Source organism: Oncorhynchus gorbuscha, linkage group LG24 (genome assembly GCF_021184085.1).
Source record: "Oncorhynchus gorbuscha isolate QuinsamMale2020 ecotype Even-year linkage group LG24, OgorEven_v1.0, whole genome shotgun sequence".
Taxonomy (NCBI): domain Eukaryota; kingdom Metazoa; phylum Chordata; class Actinopteri; order Salmoniformes; family Salmonidae; genus Oncorhynchus; species Oncorhynchus gorbuscha.
The window spans coordinates 12931075-12951634 of NC_060196.1; the positions used below are offsets into that span (position 1 = coordinate 12931075).

General features: G+C 42.5%; 1 pseudogene; it reads right to left on the reverse strand.

Moving 5' to 3' along the window:
* Positions 1-10069: 10069 nt before the first annotated feature.
* LOC124013337 lies at positions 10070-12513 on the reverse strand (annotated as a pseudogene).
* Positions 12514-20560: the final 8047 nt, after the last annotated feature.

The following is a 20560-nucleotide window of genomic DNA, read 5'->3' on the forward strand; positions in this document are numbered from 1 at the left end:
TGGTGGCTGCTTTTCCTTCACTCTGCGGTCCAACTCATCCCTAACCATCTCGATTGGGTTTAGGTCGGGTGATTTGTGGAGGCTAGGTCATCTGATGCAGCATTCCATTAACTCTCGTTCTTGGTCAAATAGTCCTTACACAGCCTGGAGGTGGGTTGGGTCATTGTCCTGTTTAAAAACAAATGATGGTCCCACTAAGTGCAAACCAGATGGGATGGTGTATCACTGCAGAATGCTGTGGTAGCCATGCTGGTTCAGTATGCCTTGAATTCTAAATAAATCACTGAGCGTCACCAGCAAAGTACCATCACGCCACCACCTCCATGCTTCATGGTGGAAACCACACATGCAGAAATCATCCGTTCATGTGATGTTCTGGATGTTTGTTTTAGATTCCGTCTCACAGTTGAAGTGTACCTATGATACAAATTACAGACCTCTACATGCTTTGTAAGTAGGAAAACCTGCAAAATCAGCAATGTATCAAATACTTGTTCTCCCCAGTGTGTGTGTGTGTGTGTATATATTACTTTATTATCGGATATTGTGTGTAGATGGGTGAAAAATATATATTTTGAATTCGGGCTGTAACACAAAATGTGGAATAAGTCAAGGGGTGTGAGTATTTTCTGAAGACACTGTACAAGCAGGTCAAAATAAAAGTATGCATTTTATCATATTCTGTCACTATCCTAAATCGAAAAACCAGCTCATAGGCACATTACTTCCTATTCCACACACAGTCTTTGATCCACAGCCAGCTGAAAGAAAAAGTATGTCCTTTATCAAAGTACAGAACTGTGGAACCAGGTCAAAGGCTGAGTATGTACTTTACCATATTCACTTATGCAGTAGCAACAATCAGCTTAAGTCCTTTTTCACAATTACCCACATCCAGATCAAAGGAAAAGTAAGTCCTTTATGACATTCACTAACAGTTGAAGTCAGAGGTTTACATACACCTGAGCCAAATACATTTCAACTCAGTTTTTCCACAATTCCTGACATTTTAATCCTGGTAAAAATGTCCTGTTTTAGGTCAGTTAGGATCACCACTTTATTTTAAGAATGTAAAATGTCAGAATAATGGAACTATTTATTTCAGTGTTTATTTCTTTCATCACTTTAATCACATTTTTTCTCATAATGCTGGACTATCGGACCACCATTTTATTACGTTTGCAATCGCAACAAATAATCTGCTCAGACCCCAACCAAGGAGCATCAAAAGTCATGCTATAAATTCTCAGACAACCCAAAGATTCCCAGATGCCCTTCCAGACTCACTCCGCCTACCCAAGGACGTCAGAGAACAAAAATGTGTTAACCACCTAACTGAGGAACTCAATTTAACCTTGCGCAATACCCTAGATGCAGTTGCACCCCTAAAAACATTTGTCATAAGAAACTAGCTCCCTGGTATACAAAAATACCCGAGCTCTGAAGCAAGCTTCCAGAAAATTGGAACGGAAATGGCGCCACACCAAACTGGAAGTCTTCCGACTAGCTTGGAAAGACAGTACCGTGCAGTATCGAAAAGCCCTCACTGCTGCTCGATCATCCTTTTTTTTCTAACCTAATTGAGGAAAATAAGAACAATCCAAAATGTATATTTGATACTGTCGCAAAGCTAACTAATAAGCAGCATTCCCCAAGAGAGGATGGCTTTCACTTCAGCAGTAATACATTCATTAACTTCTTTGAGGAAAAGATCATGATCAATAGAAAGCAAATTAGACTCCTCTTTAAATCTGTGTATTCCTCCAAAGCTCAGTAGTCCTGAGTCTGCGCAACTTTGCCAGGACCTAGGATCAAGGGTGACATTCAAGTGTTTTAGTACTATGTCTCTTGACACAATGATGAAAATAATCATGGCCTCTAAACCTTCAAGCTGCATACTGGTCCCTATTCCAACTAAACTACTGAAAGAGCTGCTTCCTGTGCTTGGCCCTCCTCTGTTGAACATAATAAATGTCTCTCTATCCACCGGATATGTACCAAACTTACTAAAAGTGGCAGTAATAAAGCCTCTCTTGAAATTGCCAAACCTTGACCCAGAAAATATAAAAAACTATCTGCCTATATCGAATCTCCCATTCCTCTCAAAATTTTTTTGAAAAAGCTGTTGCGCAGCTACTCACTGCCTTCCTGAAGACAAACAATGTATACGAAATGCTTCAGTCTGGTTTTAGACCCCATCATAGCACTAAGACTGCACTTGTGAAGGTGGTAAATGACCTTTTAATGGCGTCAGACCGAGGCTCTGCATCTGTCCTCGTGCTCCAAGATCTTAGTGCTGCTTTTGATACCATCGATCACCACATTCTTTTGGAGGGATTGGAAACCCAAATTGGTCTACACGGACAAGTTCTGGCCTGGTTTATATCTTATCTGTCGGAAAGATATCAGTTTTTCTCTGTGAATGGTTTGTCCTCTGACAAATCAACTGTAAATTTTGGTGATCTTCCATGTTCCATTTTAGGACAACTATTGTTTTCACTATATATTTTACCTCTTGGGGATGTCATTCGAAAACAATGTTAACTTTCACTGCTAAGCGGAGTACACACAGCTGTACATTTCAATGAAACATGGTGAAGCCCAAAAATTGCCCTTGCTAGAAACCTGTGTTTCAGACATAAGGAAGTGGATGGCTGCAAACGTTCTACTTTTAAACTCGGACAAAAAAGAGATGCTTGTTTTAGGTCCCAAGAAACAAAGAGATCTTCTGTTGAATCTGACAATTAATCTTGATGGTTGTACAGTTGTCTCAAATAAAACTGTGAAGGACCTCGGCGTTACTCTGGACCCTTGATCACTCTTTTGACGAACATATCAAGAGATTGTTTCAAGGACAGCTTTTTTCCATCTACGTACCATTGCAAATATTCAGAAATGTTCTGTACAAAATTGATGCAGAAAAATTAATCCTTGCTTTTGTTACATCTAGGTTAGACAACTGCAATGCTCTACTTTCCGGCTACCCGGATAAAGCACTGAATAAACTTCAGTTAGTGCTAAATACGGCTGCTAAATAATGGTCTGCCTACCCATGTGAGAGACGCAGACTCGGTCTCAACCTTTGTCTTTATTGAAGACTCATCTCTTCAGTAGGTCCTATTATTGAGTGTAGACTGGCCCAGTAGGGTGAAGGTGAACAGAAGGCACTGAAGCAACGAACCGCCATTGCTGTCTCTGCCTGGCCGGTTCCCCTCTCTCCACTGGGATTCTCTGCCTCTAACCCTATTACAGGGGTTGAGTCACTGGCTTACTGGTGCTCTTCCATGCCGTCCCTATGAGGGGTGCGTCACTTGAGTGGGTTGAGTCACTGACGTGGTCTTCCTCTTTGGGGGGTCGCCCCCCCCCTGGGTTGTGCCGTGGAGGAGGAGATCTTTGTGGGCTATACTCGGCCTTGTCTCAGGATGGTAAGTTGGTGGTTGAAGATATCCCTCTAGTGGTGTGGGGGCTGTGCTTTGGCAAAGTGTGTGAGGTTATATCCTGCCTCTTTGCCCCTGTCTGGGGGTATCATCGGATGGGGCCACTGTGTCTCCTGACCCCTCCTGTCTCAGCCTCCAGTATTTATGCTGCAGTAGTTTATGTGTCGGGGGGCTAGGGGCAGTCTGTTATATCTGGAGTATTTATCCTGTCTTATCCGGTGTCCTGTATGAATTTAAGTATGCACTCTCTAATTCTTTCTTTCTATCTTTCTCTCTCTCGGAGGACCTGAGCCCTCGGAGCATGCCTCAGGACTACCTGGCATGATGACTCCTTGTTGTCCCCAGTTCACCTGGCCGTGCTGCTGCTCCAGTTTCAACTGTTCTGCCTGCGGCTATGGAACCCTGACCTGTTCACCGTGATTACTATTATTGGACCATGCTTTTCATTTATGAACATTTGAACACCTTGGCCATGTTCTGTTATATTCTCCACCCGGCACAGCCAGAAGAAGACTGGCCACCCCTCATAGCCTGGTTCCTCTCTAGGTTTCTTCCTAGGTTTTGGCCTTTCTAGGGAGTTTTTCCTAGCCACCGTGCTTCTACACCTGCATTGCTTGCTGTTTGGGGTTTTAGGCTGTGTTTCTGTACAGCACTTTGACATACAGTGGGCCAAAAAAGTATGTAGTCAGCCACCAATTGTGCAAGTTCTCCCACTTAAAAAGATGAGAGAGGCCTGTAATTATCATCATAGGTACACTTCAACTATGACACAAAATGAGAAAAAAATCCAGAAAATCACATTGTAGGATTTTTAATGAATTTATTTGCAAATTATGGTGGAAAATAAGTATTTGGTCAATAACAAAAGTTTATCTCAATACAATACTGGTTATATACCCTTTGTTGGCAATGACAGAGGTCAAACGTTTTCTGTAAGTCTTCACAAGTTTTTCACACACTGTTGCTGGTATTTTGGCGCATTCCTCCATGTAGATCTCCTCTAGAGCAGGGATGTTTTTGGGGCTGTTGCTGGGCAACACGGACTTTCAACTCCCTCCAAAGATTTTCTATGGGGTTGAGATCTGGAGACTGGCAAGGCCACTCCAGGACCTTGAAATGCTTCTTATGAAGCCACTCCTTCGTTGCCCGGGCGATGTGTTTGGGATCATTGTCATGCTGAAATTCCCAGCCACGTTTCATCTTCAATGCCCTTGCTGATGGAAGGAGGTTTTCACTCAAAATCTCATGATACATGGCCCCATTCATTCTTTCCTTTACACGGATCAGTCGTCCTGGTCCCTTTGCAGAAAAACAGACCCAAAGCATGATGTTTCCACCCCCATGCTTCACAGTAGGTATGGTGTTCTTTGGATGCAACTCAGCATTCTTTGTCCTCCAAACACGACGAGTTGAGTTTTTACCAAAAAGTTATATTTTGGTTTCATCTGACCATATGACATTCTCCCAATCTTCTTCTGGATCATCCAAATGCTCTCTAGCAAACTTCAGATGGGCCTAGACATGTACTGGCTTAAGTAGGGGGACACCTCTGGCACTGCAGGATTTGAGTTCCTGGCGGTGTAGTGTGTTACTGATGGTAGGCTTTGTTACTTTGGTCCCAGCTCTCTGCAGGTCATTCACTAGGTCTCCCCGTTCTGGGATTTTTGCTCACCGTTCTTGTGATCATTTTGACCCCACTGGGTGAGATCTTGCGTGGAGCTCCAGATCGAGGGAGATTATCAGTGGTCTTGTATGTCTTCCATTTCCTAATAATTGCTCCCACAGTTGATTTCTTCAAACCAAGCTGCTTACCTATTGCAGATTCAGTCTTCCCAGCCTGGTGCAGGTCTACAATTTTGTTTCTGGTGTCTTTTGACAGCTCTTTGGTCTTGGCCATAGTGGAGTTTGGAGTGTGACTGTTTGAAGTTGTGGACAGGTGTCTTTTATACTGAGGACAAGTTCAAACAGGTGCCATTAATACAGGTATCGAGTGGAGGACAGAGGAGCCTCTTAAAGAAGAAGTTACAGGTCTGTGAGAGCCAGAAATCTTGCTTGTTTGTAGGTGACCAAATACTTATTTTCCACCATAATTTGCAAATAAATTCATTAAAAATCCTACAATGTGATTTTCTGGAGAAAAAAAATCATTTTGTACCTATGATGAAATTTACAGGCCTCTCTCATCTTTTTAAGGGGGAGAACTTGCACAATTAGTGGCTGACTAAATACATTTTTGCCCCACTGTAGGTGTGCGTTTCTTTTTCTTCTAAATAGTAACTACGAAGGCACCTACCCATTTCCTGATTTAGCCTTTTCACCTGCCCATTTGATTGGGGATGGTTTCCGGAGTTGAGGCTGACCGTGACCCCCAGTCGTTCCATGAAGGTCTTCCAGACACATGAAGTGAACTGAGAACCACAGTCAGACATGTACTCCGGGATCCCATAGTGCCGGAAGATGTGAGAGAAGAGAGCCTTTGCCATAAGTTTGCCATGAGGGAGGTGTCTAGATGTCTTGCTCTGTGCGCAGGTGGAACAGGAAGAGACATAAACCCGGACATCCTGGGCCATGGTGGGCAACCAGTAGTTGGTGGAGAGACAGACGATAGTACGGCTATACCCGGGTGCCCCAACACAGATGCTGTGTGTGCCCAGGCGAAGAGACGGTCTCGCACATCAGAGGGTACGTCCCTCAGTACAGTGGGCAGTTGAGGGCTCCTGTCGCAGGGCTCGACAGATGTCCATGTCAATGAGGGACAGGGGAATAATGGGTGTCACTTTCTCCCTCCAAACCTCTGGGTCATCAACCTGACACAAGGCATCGGTCATGACGTTCGTAGGTCCCGGCCAGTAGGAAAGGGTAAAGTCAAACCTGGTGAAGAATAGGGCCCACCTGGCCTGAAGCGGGTTCAGCCTCTTCGCTGCACGTATATACTCTAGGTTCCGGTGGTCTGTCCAAACCAGGAATGAATCCAGCCAGTGCCGCCATATTTTCAGCGCCTTGACGGCCAGCAACTCACAATCTACCACGACGTAATTCTGCTCTGTGGGAGACAGCTTCCGTGAGTAGAAGGCGCATGGTTGGAGTTTAGGTGGCGATCCAGTGTGTTGGGAGAGAACAGCCCCTACTCCAACCTCGGAGGCATCCACTTCTACGATGAAGGGCAGAGGCGGGTCAGGATGAGCCAGAACAGGTGCGTTCGTAAAACGTTCCTTGAGCGCACGGAAGGCTCCAAAGGCCTCCTCAGTCCAGCGAAGCTGTCGAGGACCTCTCTTCAGGGGGGAGTTGAGAAGGGCTACCACTGTGCTGAAAACCCCTAATGAAGTGCCTGAAACAGAAAACCTAGGAAGCGCTGCACCGCCTTTGTGTTGGATGGAACAAGCCACGACCGTACTGCACTGACTATCTGCTCTTCCATCTCCACTCCCGCGGTGGATATCCGATAGCCCAGGAACGAGTCTGCCTGCTGGAAGAAAAGGCACTTCTCCGCCTTGGCGTATAGGTGATGCTATCAGCTTCTCCAAAACGGACCTGACATGAGAGTTTGTTGGAACCTCTACACCTTGCTGATAATAAAGAATGATTCATTTAAGTTTGAATTTGAGTCCCTGGTGGTCATTTCCACCACACTGCGCCATTTTGTAATTGTTTATTGTCAGTTTGTCATCTGTGTGTATTTTACAAGCATAATATTACTATTCAATCTATCACTGTCTCACTCTTTTTCTCTCTCTTTGTCTCTTTCCTCTGTTTTCCCTTTCCCATCCCCTTTCTCTCTGTCTTTTCCTTCGTATGTGTCTATCCAGGTACTGACCGTCTGCTGCACGGTGTTCGCCGGTGTGTTGGCGCTCAACTACCAGCGGGACAACATGGTGTGGGTGCTGCCCCTGCTCATCGTCTGCCTGTTCCCCTGGCAGGTGACCCACTGCTTCCTGTCTATCCTTGAGATTGTGGTTGACATGCTCTTCCTCTGCTTCGCCGTGGACACAAAGCACAACGACAGCAGCCCCGGCCGAGAATTCTACATGGACAAGTCCCTCATGGTGAGGGGAAGGGAGGCGAGGCTTCATGGGAGGCTATAGGTGCGTCCCGATTCTCCACCTGTCATGGACTTAAAAGCAATGGATTGGTGTAATCATTTTCGAGAGGGAGTTTCCACCATTGTTAAATTAATGTTGTGCTCACTTTGAGAAAGAATCGTGACGCAGCCTTCTATACACTACCGTTCAAAGGTTTGAGGTCACTTAGAAATGTCCTTGTTTTTGAAAGAAAAGCATATTTTTGTCCATTAAAATAACATCAACTTGATCAGAAATACAGTGTAGACATTGTTCATGTTGTAAATGACTATTGTAGATGGAAAAGGTAGATTTTTTTAAATGGAATATCTACATAAGCGTACAGAGGCCCATTATCAGCAACCATCACTCTTGTGTTCCAATGGCACGTTGTGTTAGCTAATCCAAGTTTATCATTTTAAAAGGCAAATTGATCATTAGAAAACCCTTTTGCAATTATGTTAGCACAGCTGAAAACTGTTGTCCTGCTTAAAGAAGCAATAAAACTGGCCTTCTTGAGACTAGTTTAGTATCTGGAGCATCAGCATTTGTGGGTTTGATTACAGGCTCAAAATGGCCAGAAACAAAGACCTTTCTTCTGAAACTCATCAGTCTGTTTTTGTTCTGAGAAATGAAGACTATTACTTGCGAGAAATTGCCAAGAAACTGAAGATCTCATGTAACAGTGTGCACTACTCCCTTCACAGAACAGATTAAACTGGCTCTAACCTGAATGAAAAGAGGAGTTGGAGGCCCCGGTGCACAACTGAGCAGGAGGACAAGTACTTTAGAGTGTCTAGTTTGAGAAACAGACACTTCACAAGTCCTCAACTGGCGACTCCGAGATGCTGGCCTCTATCCAGTGTTAATTTTTTATATTTTCTATTGGCCAGTCTGAGATATAGCTTTTTCTTTGCAACTCTGCCTAGAAGGCCAGCATCCCGGAGTCGCTTCTTCACTGTTGACGTTGAGACTGGTGTTTTGCAGAGTACCAATCCATTTATATATGGCGAATAGCAGTTTTTGCACATTTTTAACAGCGCTCGTTATCTTTTCTCTCTCTCTTTCGGAGTGTGTCGAGAACAGTAAGAATATGGCGGGACGGAATCGGTCCGATGCAGATGGAGTCTGTACTGAGATGAAGTCCATGGTGAGTTAACAAAATTTGTCCAACAGAGAATACATTCATTTACCTCCATAATCTAGAGTCATATACCCAAAATGATGGTGCTGATGAAGACAATAGTAAAGATTAACACTCCATTTGTTTATTGTTGTAGACTCATGGAGGAGGGACTTTTACTTGAAAAACCAAACCTGAAGACAGAAACCAAAGGCATTGCAGAGGTTTTCTTGAATCCATGTGCAATAGGTTTAACATGATATCACTCCAGTCCCAGAGACTACAATATTCATTGATAACCTGTTTACACAGTTTTTTTAAGCACAATGCCTTTTTGTAACAAATATTTTATGAGACATAAGTACATACGTCAATAATATTGTTAGTGTAGTTTGGTGCAATGTTTTTTAGTTAAGCCTCTTCTGGGTCAAAGTATTGTGAGAGAATATTCAAATGCATTCCATGTCACCACTGTTATTTTGTAAACCACCACTACAAGTGTTTTGTATCTCAAATGACTTTTGGGGTTGTGGTAATGATGATCATGGTCACTTCTTGACTTGCATTTGTACATCTAATACAATTTTGAGAAATACAACTGACTAGCATAACAGAAAAGTTCTTACATGGACATGTTTTGAAAGTTAGTGATTTGTGTTCTCCCTCACCTGTTAACAGGATCATTTTACTCATTACTACAGTGGATCAAATAAGAAAGAGGCATTTACTCTGATGATTAAATGTTTATAGTAGTTGAACATATTAAATGCAGGTCCTACAAGTGCTTGGTTTGTCTTATGTCAAAGGCAATGGATGATCATAACTGACAATCCCAAAATGATGGCTTGAGTTTGTAATACTCTGTAGAAAAAGGAATTGCCTGGAAGTGTATATTTATTCATAAATTAAAGCAGAGTTCAACCCAGAATATGTTGTATAACATGTTTATGCAGTGGACTTCATTGATCTCGCCTGATGTGGTTGAACCAATGGAATAGTCCCTAAAGTACAGACCCTGCCCATCTGGCACTCCATACCGGCTCAAAGAAAACAAATACTATTTCAACCCAGGTCTGTAGTGTACCACTTATACTATTTCAAACTCCTCTTTACCTGTACCCTGTGGTGGACATCAGGAATACATCTCAGCTGGCCCTGTCCCATCCTCTATGATGCAACTGTCCCACTAAAACCTGGGCAACGTGGCCAAAGGCTCCTTCATCATCCCCCTGGTGGAGATCCCTGGCCTTATCCTCACCTACATCCACAACCAGCTCAAAGGAAAAGTACGTCCTCTATTACCATTCACTGTCACAAACCAAAAACCAGCTCAAAGGCAAGTACTTTCTCACATTCAACTACATGCACAGTCAGGAGGAAAAGCTTCATTTCCAATATTTCCAAGCGGTGAAAACCATCTGGTTTTGAGACAGGGTGACACCAAAGCTGTGTTGTATTCATTAAGTATACCTTTATATAAATGTTTAAAGATGCATTATGGTACATTACAAGCTCAAAACATTTTTCAACACAAATGACAATTTAGGGCAATAACCGAAAAATGACTCTCTCTCCATTGTTTTATCAGCCTGTGTGATTGACAGGAGAGATGATGAGAGGAGCGGAGTTTTTTCCATCATCATTATTACTGGGGATGAAGAAGGGAAAGAGTTTATCTTTAAAGGTGCAGCCAGTGAAAGAGTAGATATGAGACCTGGCCTCCACATCATAAAAGGAGACCAGACCCTCCTCATAGTCCACAAACACCCCCACCTTCTGGGGCTTCTTTCTCAGGGAGAGGATGACAGGGGGAGGCACAGGCTGTGTATTGATTCCCATCCATTAAGACCACAGTCCAGAGTCCATATTCAGGGCTAGGTGATACAGACCCATTCTTGTCTATGGACTCTCTGGCCACTCCTAAAGTCCACCTAGTCTTACCGTTAACCGTCACCTCATAGTAAAATCTCCCTGAGGAGAAGCCATCCTTTCCAAGGACAATGGCAAAACGATCAAACCTTTTTGGATTGTCAGGAAGATTCTGTGGTATGTCTCCACGTCTTACTTGTTTCCCATCTTCAGACAGGATGAGTTTGTGATGTGCTGTATCAGGGTCCAGAGTCACATCCACTGCATAGAATCATTTCATTTACATCCACTTATGCATACAAATTGGTGCATTCACCTTATGACATCCAGTGGAACAGCCACTTTACAATAGTTCAGATTTTGACTTCAGGCAGCTTCTCCATCTCTTTATTCAGTGTCTCTTCCAGCTGAGACACAGCTCTCATCACAGTCCCCACACACAGATCACAGTGAACACTGATCTCAGACATGTTCTTGGTGGGTGGAGGTTTGCACTCTAGGGATAGGAAGCTCTGGAGAAGTTGGAGGTGGTCCTCAGTCTGTGAGAGCTGCTTCAGATCAGTTCTTCTCCTCTTTAGCTCAATGATTTCCTGCTCTAGATCTTTAATGAGCCCTTCAGCCTGCCTCTCTACTGCTTTCTGCTTCTCCTCAATCACCTCAATCAGCTCAGCCTGGCTTTTCTCAATTGAGCGCACCAGAGCAGTGAAGACCTGTATGCTGTCTGCTATCTCCCTCTCTGCATCTCTCTTGCTGAGATCTACGAAGACTTTGATCTCTTTAGCCTTCTCCAGTCGCTCCTGGATAATCTGCTGCATTTCTGCCTCAGTTTTCTCCAAGTGAGCCTTCCTCTCTCCAAACGCTTCCTCTATAGGGACTGTGTCATGAGTCTTGTGGTCTGCCTCAGTGCAGAACTGACACACACAAGTCTGGTCAGTCCTACAAAACAGCTCCAGGAGTCTGTCATGCTTTTTACAGATCCTGTCTTCCAGGTTCTCCACAGGGTTGATCAGTTTGTGTCTCTTTAAGGCTGGGGCAATCTGATGAGGCTCCAGGTGAGTCTCACAGTAAGAGGTTAGACAGAGCAGGCAGGACTTCATGGCACTGAGCTTCGTCCCAGTGCAGATGTCACAAGGCACTTTTCCGAGTTTAGGAGGGGACTCATCTTTACCTCTGTCTCTCATCTTTTTAAAATTCTCTACAACCTCTCTTAACATTGTGTTGACACGAAGCTCAGGTTGTCTGTAGAATATATCCTGACACAGTGGACATTGACACAGGTCCATTCTATCCCAGTACTTTGTGAGACATGTGATGCAGAAGTTGTGTCCACATGAAGTGGTGACTGGCTCAGTGAACACATCCAGACATATAGAGCACAGGAAATGGTCTTCAGAAAGTAGAATGCTGGAGGAAGCCATATCTAGAGAGAGAGAGAGAGAGAGAGAGAGAGAGAGAGAGAGAGAGAGAGTGAGAGTAAAGTCGAAACTGTAAAGCATAGTTAAAGTTCAACATTTTTATTTAGCAAATTGCAGAAAACCTTCAGATCAAAATAATAATAGACTCCAGCTCTAGATTATAATCAATCAGTCATTAATACAATATATATGTTTTTTCAAATGAGCCCATTTCATTTCCTGGAATGAGTCGGCTATCGATAGTTTCAGTGCCGTTGTCAACACGGCATTAAGGGAAATGAACCAATCTTGATAAAAGTTGTTTAACCGTACTACTTACAGAGCAAATGAGTCAATTTACGAAACATAGTTAAACATAGGTACTGTAGATACAAACAGGAGATTACCATCAAATAAATGCACACAGTCATATTTATTCACCGATCCTTGTGAATCTCTACTCACCCATGTCTGTGTAAAATAGTGTGGGCGTGTCCTCAGATTTCTCTCTAGTATTTACTGTGATTAACCACAGGAGACTGTGTAGCGGTTTAAGAGAGATGTCTGAAGTGTTTTAGAGTTTACTCATGTGTGCAGCATACAGCACGTCTAGCAACTGTAGTTTCACTTTAGCAAAGTGACGTTGTCATGCTCCTCCCCACCCAGTGCTGCTCTGTGCTCTGGAACAGAATTAACCCTTCACATGGCTGATACATTGTTTTACCTCAATACAAACAAGGTTGAACAGTTAAACAAGAGGATTGTAATTGTTTTACTGATCTAGGCAGAATGAGTGTGAATCAGAAATGTGAAACAAGTACCTATTGCAGGTGTATGGAAGGTTTTCAGACATCAACAACAATATAATTCTAATTCCACATTGGGATGAAAAAGTAATTGCTGTCTTGGCAGATTTGACAATTAATTATGAAGCAAGAAATGTCCCAGATTTTGCCTTTAAACATACTCACTTTGACATATACCAACTACCAGTTTATCAAGTCAAGCCAGACAATGGGTGAAAGGAGAAAATGCAGAATTACTTTTCTGTTTGTAGGAAAATGCCTGTGTTCGCTGTACGCTGAAAGCCTGCATCTGCTGCTTGTGGTGCCTGAAGAAGTGTCTAATGAAATGCAGGTCCTACAAATATTGAGGTTGTTTTATGTTAAAGGCAACGCATGATCATAACTGACAATCCCTAAATTGTGGCAATATTGGATCATTACTGCTCATTGAGTTTGTCTCTTTCATATATTCTATTGGAGTTTATAAAACATAAATGCAGGACATGACAAAACATGCCACTTGGTGGCAGACAACCCACACAGCATCCATAAACAACAACAGATAAAACAACGCTGACAGACAATTGACAACAAAAACAAAGAGCAATAATGGTAATACAGTTATGGTCCTTTACGATGCCCAGACTGTGATCCTGAGCTTGGGTTCAAATACAATCAAATAGGTGCATCGTTCTGGACCTGTACAGGACGTACATCCCTGAATCGTGGCAACGTTGGGTCATTACTGCTTACTGAGTTGGTAATTCTGTATTCATAGAAAAAGGGATGTCTAAACTACAAATTCCCCCTTTACGGTGCACATTACCATCATCAGTCAACATGTGTCGGGTTCACCTAGGGGTCATGAAAAGGGTTGTACCAAAATGTTTGATGTATTAGAATAATTGGTTATTCTTATGTTGTATTAATAGAAGGGGAGGGGTTATAAGATCCCTCCCTCCTTACATTTCTAGGGTCCTAGACTACAGATTAACAATATCTATTCATTGTAGAGGTTTAGTATTCCACAATTGTTTTTTTTTAGTTCTCTCTCTCTTTCTTATAAAGTGGCCCCTCTGAGAACGTGACTGTGAAGAAGGAACTCTGCAGGGGAGTGGAGGAGATAAGACTAGTCAAACATTCCACAATAAATCAACTTTGGGGAGTGTACATTTCCTGCTAATTTTTCGATGGCACTAAAAGCCGTTGTTTAAATAGCTTGGTAGGCAGGGTTTTGGTCTCAGGAGTAAAAAGCTAATGACGTAGGTAGTGACGTCACCAGGCTAGACTGAGCGTGTAGCAAAACAACTGGAGACCTTTTTGTTTGATGCAGAACTTACTCGGAAACATGCGTGCTATGTTCTTGATTGTCAACTTCTGTCTGTAATTGCGTTAATAAAGATCTTTGAATGATTTCATTCAATATATTGTCATAATGCTAATTTCACCAATAATGATCAACAAGGACGAAAGGAACGAACCCTAACACATGCTTTGGAGGCATCAGAGAGAATGCTAAAATATAATGTGCGTTAGGTACATATTTCACACACTGTGCATCTCTAGAGTAAGCAGGTGTCCCTCATCCCATTGGTCTAAGTAGGCCTACCGTGCTCCCTGGGAAACCAAGCCGCGTACGCATCGTCTTAGGCACATTCTCATGCTACCTCCCTCTTAATTAAAAGACAACCAACAGGAGCTACAGCCAACTCTGCCAGAATGTCCTTATTTTGCTTGTGTCAACTGCATTCTATCTGGAGGGGAGCAGATGCCATCTCATGTGATGCCGTCATACCAGTGGCACGACCAGGCCCTGGTGAAAAGGATCTTTGATCGTCCCTAAGAAGACAACCTGCCCGTGTGGATGGATATCGAAGGAGGGGTGACTGGGAACATCAACGACGTATAAATATTGCCCTTTGGATCAATCAATCATATATAATGCAGACAGTATTAAGTGATATTGTCCAAAAATGTGTGTAAAATACAATCAATGCACATTAGGCTGAATCAAACACAAATAATTATTTTTAGAAAACAAATAAAAATATTTGAATCACCCATGTGAAGTTCAACATTTCAAACCCAGAGACTTCCAAAACGCTTGCGAAACAGACCAAGTAGACCAGGCCTGGGTTTTGAAAAATCAACAATTCTTCCCTACCTGTCCATTATCTCTAACTCTAAAGACACAACCTCGATTCTAACCAATCTCTTCAGCTATTTTCTTTTGTTTCTTTTCTTCTTTTCTTTTCAGAGTCCTTGACCACTGCGCCACCTTGGAGGCCCCATGTCTTCAGTAGTTTAACATGTTATTAATCCAACCTCGTGAAAGTGACAAATTAACATGTTTTCATTTGTCAAAAACAACTTCATATCGAAGGACTGCCTTTGATTTGACGGCTAGCCAACGTCAACATGACATCGCCAACAAGTGTGACCGGGGATTTCTATTGGAGAAGCAGTTTCTGCCTATCTTCATACTCTACTGTCTTTGCTAACATAGTAAAAGCGTGAAATAATTTGATCAGTGTTATTTCCTGATGGTTTCTGGTTTTAAATACAATCTACACAGGACCTTCTAATCAACAGGTGTTGCATGGGTGGAGTTAATAGACCAATAACAGAGCGTTCCAAACCTCTCGGCCAATAACAGCTAGTTTTCAGGTTACATCTCCCTCCCATTAGGCCCCTCCAATTAGGTCCCTCACTCAGACCACTCCCAGACAGTCCTAGCAAAATTCTTGCCTGTGCAATTGTTTTTTTTGCAAAATATAAATTCAAAAAATATATATTTGTTTTTACCATTTTAATGGAAACTAATTACAGTAATGTTATCAAGCAATGATTTGATATTGAGATGAAAACGGCTACATTGGGCCTTTAAAGGCACAGTACGTCCCTTGTCATATTCAGTGTCTCAGATCCAGAGCCAGCGCAAAGGCTGAGTATGTCCCTTGTCACATTCACTTACGAGTATCAATAACCAGCTTTAAGGCAGAATAAGTCATTTGTCACATTCACCTACATCCACAAACAGTTCAAAAGCTGAGTACGTCTCTAATCATCAACTCGATTCAGCAGCGGGCCATTTTGTTTTGAGTGGATGGTTGAGGGCCAGAACATAATTACACATCATTTCTAGATTGTACATTTTTAGAATGGGTGGCCGGTAATGATCTGGTCCTGATCATCTCTAAAACTAAGAGCATGATATTGGGTTCAAATCATTCCCTAAATTCTAGACTTCCGTTGAATCTGGTAATGAATGGTGTGGCTGTTGAGCAAATTGAGGAGATGAAATGACTTGATGTTAGCTCATGGTAAAAACATATCGATTCAATGGTTGTAAAGATAGGGAGAGGTTTGTTTGTAATAAAGAGATGCTCTGCGTTTAAGATACCACACTCCACAAAGCAAGTCCTGCAGGCTCTAGTTTTATCTTATCTTGATTATTGTCTAGTCATATGGTCAAGTGCTGCAAGGACGGATCTAGTTTAGCTGTAGCTGCTCTTCATTGTAATCAGAGGGCTAGTATTAATACGAGGCATGCCAGTCTCTCTTGGCTAAGAGTTGAGGACAAACTGACTGCATCACTTCTTGTTTTAATAAGAAACATACAGAGCCATGAATGCATGGAGCTCCCTTCCATCTCATTAGCGCAAGGATTGAAGAGCAAAGCTGGTTTCAAAAAACAAATAAAGCAACACCTCGTGACACAATGCCTCTCCCCCATGTGACCTACTTTTTGTGTGTATGTACTGACATGTATATGTAACTGATAGATGCACATTAGATGTTAATATTTTAAATGAATGTACATTTTCAAGTATTTTGTCTGTAATGTATTTTTTGTTATGTGTCGGACTCCAGTAAAACTAGCTGTTGCCATTGACGACGGTTAATGGGGATCCTAATAAACTAAAATCAAACATTACTGCACAAAGCACAAACAGATATCAAATTTGATTTCAAACCTTGCTCACATTTGTATACGATCAAGTTTAAATTATGCATAAGGAATACTTTGGAACAGGTTTCCAAAATTTAAATCAATTGGAGATTATTTCCTGGTGTTTTTACACTCTTTTATGTCCAACACTTGGGGAACCCTGCTTTAAAGTAGAATTTTCCCAAAAACAATTGTGGGTAAATTATATAAATAATCAAAGCAACATAACTTTTGATTTAAATACACATTTGATTTAAATTCATTCCAGTTGATAGTCTTCATTTTCAGCAAATACAAGCATTTATTATCCATGGTTTAGATGTACAAAACAGTTTACAAAACCGTTTCCATTTTCATTTGTTGACACTATATCAGAGGACATTCTAATCGTGTGCCATGTCACCTGAATAAATATACTATTTTGTAAATATTGATGTATTTAATGATTTGTAAGTTAGTTCCATCGTTTAATCAGTGTGTGTGATTGACAGGAGATATGACGAAAGGAGATGAGTTTTTACCATCATCATTATCACAGGGGCTGAAGTATGGGTAGAGCTTCTCAGCGAAGGTGCAGCCAGTGAAAGAGTAGATATGAGACTTGGCTTCCACATCACAAAAGGAGACCTGACCCTCCTCATAGTCCACAAACACCCCCACCTTCTGGGGTTTCTCTCTCAGGGAGAGATACACTTGAGGGGAGGCACAGGCTATGTACTGATTCCAATCCCTCAGGACCACAGTCCAGACTCCATCCTCAGAACTAGGTGATATAATCCCCTTCCTGTCAGTGGACTCTCTGGCAACTCCTAAATCGCAGTCAGTCTTCCCCATAACCGTCACCTCATAGTAAAATCTTCCCGAGGAGAAGCCATCCTTTCCAAGGACAATTCAATACTGATTAAACTTTTTTGGATTGCTAGGAAGATTCTGTGGTATGTTTTGAAGTCTTATATGTTTTCCATCCTCAGACAGATAATAAAAATCCCTCTAAGGTCAGGGCGTGAAAGTGACGTTGACATGCTGCTCCCCACCCAGTGCTGGTTGCTCTGTGCTCTGGAACAGAATTAACCCTTCACATGTCTGATCTCTCTTCATTCTTGATACATTCTTGGTGCAAAAGTGTGAATCAGAAATGCTAAACAAGGAATTACTGCAGATGTAATAAGTTATTTTTAAAGACATCAACTACAATAGAATTCACAGGGGATAAATACATAGGTACACCTCACACACATGGTTATGGGATTAGCAAAAAATAAGACACCTGTACCAGTTCAGATATAGAATTTAAATGTAATCAAGATTGAATTTGCATCCCAATATTACATCACAGAAGACTGAAATATTGCAAAACTGTTTGACATAAAACACCAGAATTTCGGCTATAAAAAAAAGAATGTTTATTCATTCTGAAATTCTGAAAAATATGAATAACATTCCATCCATGAGGCCATTAGGTAATTGGACTGCAGGAAGGGCTACATAAGCAGCAGGAAAAATCCCAGATTGTGCCTAAGGCTTGGGGTCAGTATTCGGAAGTTTGGATGACTGAGGTGCCCAAAGTAAACTGACTGTTACTCAGGGCCAGAAGCTGGGATATACATGTGCATGATAGTATTGGATAGAAAACACTCTAAGGTTTCTAAAATTGTTAACATAATGTCTGTGAGTATAACAGAACTGATTTGGCAGGCGAAGCCCCGAGGACAATCCATCCAGGATTTTTTTTAGGTCATTGAACTTTTCAATGCTTTTCTATGGGAAGGCCTAATTATTAGGACCCAGATTGCAGTTCCTGTGGCTTCCACTAGATGTCAACAGTCTTCAGAAATGTTTAGATGTTATCTTTGTTGAAAAATTTTAAAGTATTCGTATTCTGTCACTCAGAAGGACTCTAGTCTTTTGGTGCACGTGAATGAGTGCACGCTCATCGTTGTTTTTCTCTGGTATTGAAAACAGTTTATTCTGTCTTAAATTGTATTGATTATTTACATACTAGGGTACCTGAGGTTGGATTAGAAATGTTGTTTGAAATGTTTGGACCAAGTTTACAGGTAACCTTTTAGATTCCTTTGTAGGCATGTTGGGCGAGTTGGAACAGGTGTATTTCTGAATCAAACGCACCAGATAAACCACATTTTTGGGATATAAAGAAAGACTTTATCGAACAAAACGACCATTCATTGTGTGACTGGGACCCTTGGGATTGTAAAAAGATGAAGATCTTCAAAGGTAAGCGATTTATTTTATCGCTATTTCTGACTTTCGTGATGCATCTGCTTGGTTGGAAAATGTTTATGACACGCTCCGGTGAGGGCGAGCGCTGGTTATTTATCTCCGTTATTGAATATACTATTTTCCATCTTAAATTTGATAATTTATTTACATATTAGGGTACCCGAGGATTGATTAGGAACGTTGTTTGACATGTTTGGACCAAGTTTATTTGTAACGTTTGGGATTAATTTTGTATGAAATTTGAACGGGGGGAAACAGGTGGATTATTGAATGAAGCACGCCAAATTAACTTACTTTTTTGGGATATAAAGAAGGACTTTATCGAACAAAAGGACCATTTGTTATGTAACTGGGACCCTTGTGATTGCAACCAGATGAAGATCTTCAAAGGTAATGGATTTCGCTATTTCAGACTTTCGCGATGCATCTGCTTGGTTGGAAAATATTTTTAATGCTTTTGTATGCGGGGCGCTGTCCTCAGATAATTGCATGGTATGCTTTCGCCGTAAAGCCTTTTTGAAATATGACAAAGCGGCTGTGTTATGCTGGTGAATGAGGACCCAAAAGCGACTTAACAGAAACAGAGTCTTTATTCCAGTCTATAACAAAAACGATAATCCTGGATATAATCACAGGTAAAGTCAAACAGGAAAACTGAAATCCTCTAGGCAGTAGAGGGGAACAACTGGAGACGCGACCACAGACTGCAGGTCGCTTCGGGAAGGCGCAGGCCGTAGCTGATATAGATACCTGCTCACACGCAGCATCTGAAGAAGGCAGAAACACGACAGGGCGGAACAAGGACACAGAACAGCAAACATCAAACAAGGATCCGACAAGGACAGAAGAGGAAAACAGAGGGAGAAATAGGGGACAGGTGTGAAAGAGTAAATGAGGTAGTTAGGAGAATGAGGAACAGCTGGGAGCAGGAACGGAACGATAGAGAGAGAGAGCGAGAGAGGGAGAGAGGGAGGGGGAGAGAGAGGGATAGAAAGAGGGAAAGAACCTAATAAGACCAGCAGAGGGAAACGAATAGAAGGGGAAGCACAGGGACAAGACATGATAATCAATGACAAAACATGACAGTACCCCCCCCACTCACCGAGCGCCTCCTGGCGCACTCGAGGAGGAACCCTGGCGGCAAGGGAGGAAATCATCAATCAACGAACGGTCCAGCACGTCCCGAGATGGAACCCAACTCCTCTCCTCAGGACCGTAACCCTCCCAATCCACTAAGTACTGGTGACCACGTCCCCGAGAACGCATGTCCATGATCTTCCGTACCTTGTAAATAGGTGACGAACGGGGGCGCGAAGAAAAGGCTTGACACAGGAGACATGGAAGACAGGGTGGACGCGACGAAGATGTCGCGGAAGAAGCAGTCGCACAGCGACAGGATTGACGACCTGAGAGACACGGAACGGACCAATGAACCGCGGAGTCAACTTGCGAGAAGCTGTCGTAAGGGGAAGGTTACGAGTGGAAAGCCACACTCTCTGACCGCGACAATACCTAGGACTCTTAATCCTACGTTTATTGGCGGCTCTCACAGTCTGCGCCCTGTAACGGCAAAGTGCAGACCTGACCCTCCTCCAGGTGCGCTCACAACGTTGGACAAAAGCCTGAGCGGAGGGAACGCTGGACTCGGCGAGCTGGGACGAGAACAGAGGAGGCTGGTACCCAAGACTACTCTGAAACGGA